Source organism: Polypterus senegalus, chromosome 14, assembly GCF_016835505.1.
Source record: "Polypterus senegalus isolate Bchr_013 chromosome 14, ASM1683550v1, whole genome shotgun sequence".
Taxonomy (NCBI): Eukaryota; Metazoa; Chordata; class Cladistia; order Polypteriformes; family Polypteridae; genus Polypterus; species Polypterus senegalus.
In genome coordinates, this window is record NC_053167.1 from 62935792 (window position 1) to 62947630 (window position 11839).

The window sequence follows — 11839 nt, forward strand, 5'->3', positions numbered from 1 at the left end:
CCCTGCAATGTTTATCTGTGGGGGTACATTAAAGAAAGAGTGTTTTTTTCACCTATGCCCGCTAATCTTCAAGATCTGCAACATCGAATTGAGGAAGCTGTGAATTCAGTAACTAGGGACCTGTTGACTAGTGTGCGGCAAGAATTGTGATTTTGATGTTTGTCGCGCTACACATGGTGCTCATGTTGAGTGCATACAACCTCAAGGACCATAGGACCAAATTTTGAACTTTCCTCTGTCCAGTGATGTGTGGAATGTGTTTCTGTCTTATACAGTTTGTTTGAAATACATTTTTGAAATCTGCTCTTTCATTTTGAATAGCTCTGTATGTGTGTGTGTGTATATATCTCTATATATAATCTTCATTTGGATCTTGATCTTTGTTTGTCCGCGAATGAATTAGAAGAAGAAGCACTAGAGAGCAGTAGAGAGACAGCTAAAACATAGGCATTGCATTAAGAATCTCCTCCAGGCTTATACTACTGAAGACTGTAGTACGCCAGTCACTCCTCAAAACACAGACATTCAAACTAAACAAATTGTTGTGCTTTAAATTAACTTAAGAGATCTTCATTTAGATCTTGATCTTTGTTTGTCCGCGAATTCCACGCATGCGTAGACCACCTTCCAGTTTAGTACGTTGTTGTTACTCATGGATGTCAACAATGTGCCAGAATAACGGAAGGGGTGGTGGACAGTGTTACGTTGGTTAGCCCCTGAGGCCTGGTTAGAGAATGAGATTGCCGAAGATAAAAGGTACGTGCCTACGTAACATATGAATGAAAGAAAGACAGTGGGTAAAATGAATGACAACGTAACGTAACAGCACGTTCCGGAAATTATTATTGTTACGTTGTAACCGGCGAGTGCTGCACGTCTCACAGTTGTACCGTGGCTTGTTCAAATGTCAGTGAAGTGATTCCTATTTATGCTTTAAAGAGCCTTAATACCTATGTGTCCCCCACAAAGCAACCTGTGAGATTAGAGAAAGGTTGAGAAGAGATCATGAGAGGAAACGATAACGTCGTGAAAACGAGACAGACTGTGAACGGACAGAAGCAGAAATGTTCCCACACCACCACATAATTACTATTCGGACAGTGATTCAGAGTAGGCCATTCCTATCGAATCAATATCCAAGGGTTTTCTTTTGTAATTTTGTTTTCCTTATAAAAACTCATAATGCTGTGCGACGAAGGGCCCAGTTCATGACTGGAAGCCGCGTTTAAACAGGGAGTCCTTCACAGACAACTATAACACGCGCAACGTAGTTGGGCGCACATGGCTAGTATATATATATATATATTTATTAACATTAATATGAAATGTGTTAAATATTTTTTCGACATATATATATATATATATATATTGTGGAGCCGACCCGGACACAGACAGGCGGACATGTTGTTACTCACCACCACACGTGTTTATTTACAATAATATATACAATTAAATGGTCAATCAGACCCAGTTCTGTGCACAAAACACCCCAACACTCAGTCCTGGCCATTCTAATGCCTTTCTTCGGGCCGCCTCCACACTCTCTTCTGCCTCGTCCTGCTTCCACCCGACTCCAGCCCTGAATGAAGGGAGACAGCCCCTTTTATAGTCGTCTGGATGAGCTCCAGGTGGCTCCCGGCATTCCCTCGTTGGCCACGCCCCAGCGTGGCAGAAGTGCCGGCTGTTCTCCCGGCAGCTCTCCGGGTGTCCTTCCTAATCTTCCCCCCAGTACTTCCTGGTGTGGTGGAAGTGCTAAAGGAACAGGTCCCCAAGGCATTGGGGTGCCTCCTGGCGGTGACCACGGGCCCCTGTAGGGTGGGGCTTCCATGCCCTTAACGTGTGGCCCCCAAAGCAACCAGGAAGGCGGCCCCCACGTGATCCAGGGTGGGCACAGACCCACATCCGGTCCCTCCCTGCGTCCCGGCCGGGTCGTTGCCCCTGGCGTCCCTGACAATATATATATATTTATTAACATTAATATGAAATGTGTTAAATATTTTTTCAACATAACATTTTATTCAAAATTCCTATTTTTACATCTAATATTTTATATGGTCTCGGGACCTCCCACCCCCGGGAGGTCCGCCGACGTGACGGGCGGCGTTGGGCCCCTTCCGCGGAAAAGTCCGACCCCGTCCCACGAGTGCGTGGCTGGGGGGAGGACGAGCCGCGGGTGTGCCGAAACCTCTGCCGGGCCGTGACGTCGGGAGGCGCATTGCCTACTCGACGGAGTGACGTCTCGCCGGCCAGTTAAAAGGGCGGCACGGTGGCGCAGTGGTAGCGCTGCTGCCTCGCAGTTAGGAGACCCGGGTTCGCTTCCTGGGTCCTCCCTGCGTGGAGTTTGCATGTTCTCCCCATGTCTGCGTGGGTTTCCTCCCACAATCTAAAGACATGCAGTTTAGGTGGATTGGCAATTCTAAATTGGCCCTAGTGTGTGCTTGGTGTGTTTGTGTGTGTCCTGCGGTGGGTTGGCACCCTGCTCAGGATTGGTTCCTGCCTTGTGCCCTGTGTTGGCTGGGATTGGCTCCAGCAGACCCCCGTGACCCTGTATTCGGATTCAGCGGGTTAGAAAATGGATGGATGGATATTTTATATGTAGGTAATCCATCAGCTGAAGACTTCTATAATTGCCCAGCCGGTTTTTCAAAAGCAGATTTGTGAGCTTGGGCTAATGGAGAAGTCTGCTATAAAACATTTCATCTATGGTTTTATTTATTTTTGTTAAAACTTACTGTTAGAGATAGTACAGTCTAATTACTGAAAACCTACATGTTGTACTTTTTAGTGGATATAGTTTTTGTTTATGTATGTTATACATTTCCATCCATCCATTATCCAACCCGCTATATCCTAACTACAGGGTCACGGGGAGTCTGCTGGAGCCAATCCCAGCCAGCACAGGGCACAAGGCAGGAAACAAACCCTGGGCAGGGTGCCAGCCCACCGCAGGGTGCACACACACCCACACGCCAAGCACACACTAGGGAGAATTTAGAATCGCCAATCCACCTAACCCGCTTGTCGTTGGACTGTGGGAGAAAACCGGAGTACCCGGAGGAAACCCACGCAGACACAGGGAGAACATGCAAACTCCACACAGGGAGGACCCGGGAAGTGAACCCAGGTGTCCTAACTGCGAGGCAGCAGTGCTACCAAATGTTATGCATTTTCTTAATAAATTATTTTCTGTGCTTTTGTAAACTTAATTGGTAGATTGAGTGATACACATGTATGTTGTCCGATGAGTCTGGTTCATATTCATTTATTCCATTTTCTGTACAGTTTATTTGTTCTGTTTAGAGACATCCATCCATCCATCTATTATCCAACCCGCTATATCCTAACACAGGTTCATGGAGCCAATTCCAGCCAGCACAGGGCGCAAGGCAGGGAACAAAACCTGGGCAGGGTGCCAGCCCACCGCAGGGCACACACCCACACACACCAGGGACAATTTAGGATCGCCAATGCACCTAACCCGCATGTCATTGGACTGTGGGAGGAAACCGGAGCGCCCGAAGGAAACCCACACAGACCCGGAGAGAACATGCAAACTCCATGCAGGGAGGACCCAGGAAGCAAACCCAGGTCTCCTTACTGCAAGGCAGCAGCACTACCACTACACCACCGTGCCGCCTGCTTAGAGACATGAATAAGAAAAAAATATATAGAAATACAGTACATTACTTTGCCTTCAATATGATTCTACCTTTAACTAGTAACATTTTCTTATTAAATCATCCCAAACATCTAGTGGTGAACAACTAACATTTTCTTAAATGTAAAAAAGTAAAAATGAAAGTACAAATTATAATATATTTCAATCTCTCCACATTATACATTGAACCTATACAGGAACAACATTTATGAAATAAGAAAGAGATAGGGATCATTGAAGAGGAGGGAGGAAATACTTTCTACAGTACATGGTACTTCACATAATATCATATACTGTATCTATAAAAACATTTTGGTCTCAGTAGTGATTATCTGTTCTTGGCATGGCTGGATTAAATATTAAGCAAAATAAGTACATGCTTAGAGCATCGAGGGAAGGGGGGCACCGCAAACATTTTCCAATGTCAGATTTACCAACTACAAATGGTACAGCTGAACCAGGTTCCACAAAAACCCCCATTAAATGAAAAAATACATAAGTATATACAATAATAAAAATAATAATAAAATAGCAATAGAGGTTAGAGTAGTAGAGGTTAATGCTATATATTAATCTTGGGAATACAACAACATTAGAATTTGGTAACTGCCACATGGTCCACTGAGGCTCCCACGATCGTTCTTGTCTTAGTCATGTAGACTGTCCTCTTTGGTCATCCACTGAGTGGGAGTGCAGCTCATATATATGGGGCACCAAAACCTTTTAAGTCCTTAAGGCCTCTAAAGGTCTTAATCTGGCCCTGGTTCTTGGTGAGTGCGGCAAATATGATGTGGGGCAGAATCTGAAGGCCCACCTTTTAATTTTTCCCCCTCACTCACTTTGTTTTAATTTCAAACAAAGGTTTAAAATGAATGTTTGTTCCTTTTCTATTATGAAAGACAATGATTATATCAAACATGTATCAAATGGTTTGAATCTGACAACTTACCTGCCAGTTAATAACCACTGTAAATTGTTTAATGCTGTCTTTCTATTCCTTATTTATGCAAGATATAAGAGGGTCTACACATCTGCCAGAGTCTGTGCCCTTTATGTTTAAAGTGTAAATCGTCTGAGTATCTGAACCACACATGATCCAGGTAGGTGCCATTTCTGTTGATAAATAAAGATAGCAGAATAAGAATTTACTGTACATATACATTTTAAAAGTCTATTTAGAGTAAGAATATGCTAGGAAGAGTTTGCTTTTCTTGCCCTATGAGAAGAAAGAAATGACATTTTTTGCAGTAATGTCTTTCATCATTTATTCACATCTATAATGCTTTTTGAGAAGGGAATTAGGCTTGTTAAATTTTGCCAGTGTCTTATCTCCTATATTGATATGAACTATATTGTGTTTAATAAAATACAATATATGCCTCGTAAAAATAAAATGCTTTGTGTGCCGTAAGGGCTAAACATTCTTACAAACCCCATTTCCAAAAAGTTTGGGATACTTTCTAAAAATACAATAAAAACTAAAATCTGTAACCTGGTAATTCACTTGAACCTTTATTTTATAAGCAAATGGACAAAGAAAAGATTTTCCGTGTTTTTACTGACAAACTTAATTCTATTTTTTAAACATAAACAAATTTAGAAATTGATTCCTGCAACACACTCCAAAAAAGTTGGGACAGAGGCATGTTTAAAACTGGGTCACATCCCTTTTCTTTTAAATACATTAATTATTTAATTACATTTCTTAATCGTTTGGGAACTGAAGAAACTAATTGTTGCAGTTTTTCAAGTGGAATTTTTTGTCCATTCTTGTTGTCTGATTCTCCTGTTCATGATATGCCAGACATTTTTAGAAAGTGTCCTAACTTTTTTGGAAATGGGGTTTGTATAAAAAAAAGGGGAAATTATTGAGATATTTTCAGGGTAATATAGCTAGGGAAATGATAAAAGGCAAACGTTTAATGGCTATCTTTGGAAGACTTCAGGTGCAGCAATCGATGAAGAGTTCAATTCATGACATCACAAGTTCATCATCCCTCGGGTGGTGATCATTACACATGGGGAGGCCACATGCTATACATCTGAGGAGTAAGCTACCGAGACAAACAATTTTTTAGAAAAAGCTGTAAACATGGTATATATTTTATGAATACATAAACTTAATTCATATTCATGCTTCATTCATATTCTGATGTCCATGCTTCAAAAGAATCAAGAATTGTGTACTAAATTTTCACCTGTAAGTGAACTGCAGAAACGCATGTACTGCATGTTTCTTGTTGCGGGCTGGGTGTTCATAAAGGCAAATAGCTTTTTATCACAGAATAGATTTTGGACCTTGCACTGATACGTAGGGAAGGGCCTGCTGAAGTATTGATTTCTGTGCAAACCCTGATCATGAAATGTCACAAATTTCGAGATTTGATTGAAATTTTCCGAAGGGTATTGCTGCAGCCCAGAGAGGTGGGGGTTAAAAGTCAATCAAATTCAACTTCAGCGAATCATGTTGTTGCTATTGCAGGGGCTACTGTTCAAATGTCTGAAAACTACATTTACAGTAACTGATGCTCATCATTTTCCACTGCAGGCCAAAGTGAAACAGAATTATTGCTTTGAAAACCCCAAGCTCATTTTCAAGCAACTGAAGATTTCATGCAAAGGTGTCTATTATTGTCTTGAGAGAAAAGGGCAAACTAGATCTGACCAGGACAGAAAAAGAAGGGGATAGCCCAGATGGACAACTGTGTAAGAGGATACGTACATCACAGAATCTGTAGTGTGAGACACATATACCTTACAGGTCCTCAGTTGGCTTCTTCCTTAAATACCTACTAAATTCTAGTGTCATCTGCAACAGACAGAAGGTGACTCCAAGATGCTGGTCATAATCTACTTTTCCAGTCATCTTCATCCAGTGTTCTTTTGATCATTTTAATACGTTTTCATTTGCCAGTTTTAGTTATGACATTTTCTTTGAAATTCTGCCTGTAAGACCAGCATCCTGGAATCATCTCTCTGCTGCAGATGGCATAAGCATAAGAATATGCAAACATTTAATATTAGTGGTCAGCAGTAACATGTTAAGTTTAGCTGGTTGTGTTATGAATTGACTTTGTAATTTCTATTTTTTCTGATGATGCTTATGAAGATAGGTCTGCTTTTTGTCTGAAACTGTAAGCATGTAAGTACATTGTATTTCTATAGTACTTTTTAAGAATAAATGTCACAAACTGTCATCACATACACTAATACAAAAGCAAGTTAGTAAATTAAAACCAGGAATAAAATGAATAGAGATACACAATAAAATTTAGTAACACACAGAAACAATCTTACAAATTAAGACCAGGAAGAATGCCTAGACATACATAATAAAATTAGACAAAGGTGAGCTTGAATAATTAGGTCATAAGGTTCTTTTTAAAAATGTCCACAGTGTCTTTGTCTACACATCTGCATGAAGAGAGTAACACAGCTAGTCTTAACTCTTTCAATGTTGATGTCAACTTTTGTCATAAGGAGGGGTAGACGGTGGCAAAACCCTATGTTATGTTTAAGTAGAAGGGAAATTAGCTTTATTGGTTTAACCGAGATTCCCTATGCAGACATGAGTAGTGAGGGGCAAACAATGGCAAAAATGGCATCAACATTTGGCGAGGGATCAAAGCAAATGTGTAAAGCAAAATACTCCATGGGCAATGTTTTACATATTATCGCTGAACTGGACTCTGATTTTGATACAAGTGATCGAAATGAATGTGAGGTACCAGCATCAGTTGATCAGTCCCCCAGTTGATTGGTTCATGTAACTAACGCGCCTACAGCAATGTTTGCCTGTGAGGACTGCCACTTACAATGACAAGAAGTACAAACCAGATTGAGATGCACAGCGACTGCCCCCCGCCACGCAAAGACAGCCTGGCAGTGTATTCCTGGCAAACTGGTGGCCATAGCATGAGCGCAACAGATATTTTATGTTGATATCTGAGTGAAACCGTTACATGTGTGCTTTTCAGAAAACTGTGTTTTTTGGAAAAAATTCAGCCTTCAAAGAGTTAAGCCTGATGTGCAGGGCAGCTAACAAACCCTGATCGGAAGACATCAAAGACCTAGATGTGATATAAAGGTGCAGTGCTCAGTAACGAAGGTAGGATTTAGAGTAGGGGATATCAGCGTTACTGATACACCAGGGTGCACGGGTTCACCAATCCTAGCATAAATTCTTATTATTTTTAAGTTTATTCAGTGCCCTATAGTGTCCCTCTGATTAAAACAATAAATACATCCCAAATTCTCACATGAACTCATCCTCCAATTAGTCCCCTATCTCATTAAGCCCTTCAGGAAAAAAACATCCCCAATTTGGAAATCCACTGCGTCACGTGCACATAGCACATTAAAAAAATAAAAAAAAGGCTGCCTCAAAATAGGGCATATGGAATATCTATATTATGTGCACATTTCCTGGATATTGGAATGCAATAGGATAATGAAATGTAGCATACTTCTATTAGACCAAGAATGTAAGCTTGCTTTGTAATAAAAGGTATTGAGTTACAATTGTGCTGTTCTTGCCCATGTTATGCCCATATTGAATAACATACACTTAGATATTTGAACAAAACAATAGCGCCACTTTCAATCCTCCATTAGCATTCCAACCTAGTGAAATTCCAAAATGCATTTTTGTTTGTTAAACTGGACTTTATCTTACTGGCTTAAAAGCAAAATTTTGTGTATAAAAGTTAAATTGTGCTGTGTAATGAAGTATTCCTGTAAAAGTTACAGGTGAGCATTGCAGGTATCACACCCTGTTGATCTTTTTGCCTGAATCTTTTAAAAGGCGTGACATTCCTCTTGGGATTAATAAAGTATCTATCTATCTATCTATCTATCTATCTATCTATCTATCTATCTATCTATCTATCTATCTATCTATCTATCTATCATTCAAAGATATACATCAAATTCCAATGATAAGCAATATATACACTAAAATACTAAAATATAACAAGGCTGTTTTTAATATTGCTGCAAGAAGTAAAAGAAAGGAAATAAGTATAGGTGTGCAATGTGAATTAAACAGTGCAGTAGGGCAAGCTCTGGGAAGTGACACCTTAGTGAGAAAGGCAGGGCCAGGGGAATGAAAGGAGAATTATGAAGCTTTTATTTAGAAGACAGATATTTCAGACAATTTCAAAGTATTTTAAAGGAGGAACATTATGCTCCGGCCCAAAGGTTAAAATGCAAATCCTTCATCTGACATGTTTCAGTCTGGAACTGTTGTGTTGAACATTTCAAACACTTTGGTTAAATAAGTGCACTGAATTAACAGTCTGCACTCAGGGCGAGCTTACACGAAAAAAATAACGATCCTTGACTGTAAAAAATGATTTCTTCAGAGACTCCCATCAGTTAAAGGTCTGTCCTTACTGAATTTTCAGTTAATTCAGTGGTTTTAAACACTGTAGGAGTTTTTGACTGATTAATAATCAATGCGACAGCCACCCAGGAGGACACCATAGTAATGTGGGATTTGAAAAGAAATTTTAAGCTTGATTAATTAATTATCAGTTTTGCCTTCAGCAATAATTAATCAAAGACTTTGTTAAGTCTCATACTTTATTTACCTTAACTTTCTCTGTTGTAGGAGGCGATTCTCTGGCCTCTGGTAGACTGATATTAAGGTAACTGAGATACACTCATTTTAAAAAAACTGAATATCACAATTTATTACTAAACACAAGGATTATAGAAGTATGATAACGGCACATATATTGATATATAAGACTGGATACAGACAGACTAGACAGACAAACATATAACATATAGGCTGACTGTTGACTTAGAATTCTACTTTATCTTGACACAGATAAATAGCTTTACGATACCAAGTCTTTATGGATAAGTTCTGATGTGTGAAATTGTTGCTTTGCTGTTGCTCTGAGTTCAAATGGAAGATTCTTCACGTGTTCCAGTGCATTCTTTCTCTTTGCGGCACGATCCTTGTCAGTGTTGTGTTGCTGCTACCTCAGCTTGCCTTCTGCTGTCTTTTGCCACTTCGTTGAGAAAAGCCATTACTCATTCTGGCCCAAGAGTTTAGATGCTGAAGTTCCCTTCATGAAGTCATGGCTGCTCAGTCTTGACTGACTACTAGCACACAGTCTGCGCTTCTTGGTCCACAAAGATAAGAGTTTGTCAAATTCCGCTCTCCATGCACGAGGCTCATAGCTTTTTGTTTCGGAGATCAGGATTCAAATGTTTTCAGTCACTTTGGAGAGCTCTGCCTCCCTGATAGAATCCCAGAGAAAATCCCTGAACATCTCTTAACTTGCCATTCTCTTGTCTCCTCTCACATTTCACCACTTTGTGAGATAGTGTGGATGTGCCTTTAAAGGAAGGTTGAACCTTCTCCCGATTGGCTTAAAGTCACTTTCATTTATAAAATCAGTGTCTTAATAGATGGGTTCTTCTGTCCATCTTAGTTGTCATCCCTTGAATTATAAGTCTTTGTCCTTGCTTGAGTCCATTGTGCACCTTCTGGCTCAATAGGTCTTCAGAGGGGCCTCTAGAGAGATGCCAGTGCAACTCTGATTTACAAGAAGTTATCAGATGAAGTTCAAGCAGATCCTGGTACAAGCTGAAGTTCACTCTCTTAGTTTGAAATGCAAGAGGAAGTTCTGTGAAGCTGGATGCCTGCATCCCTGTTAAATGTGTTTTCTTAACAGGCCTGATGTGGCACTAAAGCGTAGTGGAATGGACAATGCCCACTTTGTCCTATAACATTCACACTTTAAAACTTTATAGTGAAGGGCATATTACTGGACCCATGCTAGCACAATTTACTGTAAAAACACAATCCAGCATTTTATCTTCTTTGTATACTATTGCTTTGTGCACACATATTCACAAACTGCTTTAAACACCATAACAATTACTGGTTCTGAAATTCCTCGGAATCTGATATCTTGATTCTGAAATATTATTATCAATTACACCTTTACAAGCTAACCACTTATTTCCTTCCTCTGTAAAATCCATATTATTTAATATAGAGTAGATTCATAAATTATTCAGACCCCTTCACGTATTGCACACTTTGCTGTGTGGTAGATTTAATTTTAAATGGATACATTTGCCATTTTTGCCAGTCAGTCTACACACAATAACAAATCATGACAGGAGAAAACATGTTTTCAGAAAGGTCCACAATTTGTTGAAAATCAAGAAATGAAATCTCTCATTCACAAAAGTATTCAGGCCTTTTGCTGTGGCACTCCCTAATTCAGATCAAGTGGTTCCTGTTTGCATTAATTATCCTAGTGGCTAGAACTTGATGGGAATCTTCCTATGACTAATTAAATTGAATAGACATCATTTCGAAAGGCACACGCCAGTGTATTTAAGGTCATACAATTCACACTACACGTCAGGACAAAAATTAAGCGATGATGTCCAAAGATTGATTGGCTCTCTGCAATCAAATTATGGGGACACATAAATTAGGGCAAGGGTTTAAAACCATATCTACAGCTTTGAGTGTTCCCAGGAGCACAGTGGCCTCAATAGTTGTGAAACAGAAGAAGTTTGGAAACCCTCTGTTAAGGAGAACCATCTCAGCACCACTCCATCAATCAGGTGCACATGAGAGTTCATTTGGAGTTTGCCAAACAGCATTCAAAGGACTTAGAACATCAGGGAAATAATTCTCTAGTCTGATGAGACACAAATTGGACTATTTGGGCATTACTCAAAGCATATGTCTGGTTAAGGCCAGGCAATGTGCATCATCTGCCTAATACCATCCCTACGGTGAAACCTAGTGGTGGTAGGATTATGTTATGAGCATGCTTCTAAGCAGCAGAGACACAAGACTGGCCAGAACTGAGGGAAGGATGAATGCAGCCAAATACAGAGAGGTCCTTAAAGAAATCATAATCTAGAATGCATGTGTCCTCAGACTATGGTGAAGGTTCACCTTTCAGCATGACAATGACCCAAATTATACAGCCACAACAACACATGAGTGGCTTCAGGACAAGGCTCTGACTGTCCTTTAGTGGCCCAGCCAAAGCCCAGACTTAAACCTAGTAGAACATCTGTTGAGAGACCTGGATTGCAGTTTTCAGTCACTTTCCATACAGTCTAATGGAGTTTGAGATGATCTGCCAGAAAGAATGGATAAACTACCCAAATCCAGGTGTGCAGAGCTTGTAGAGA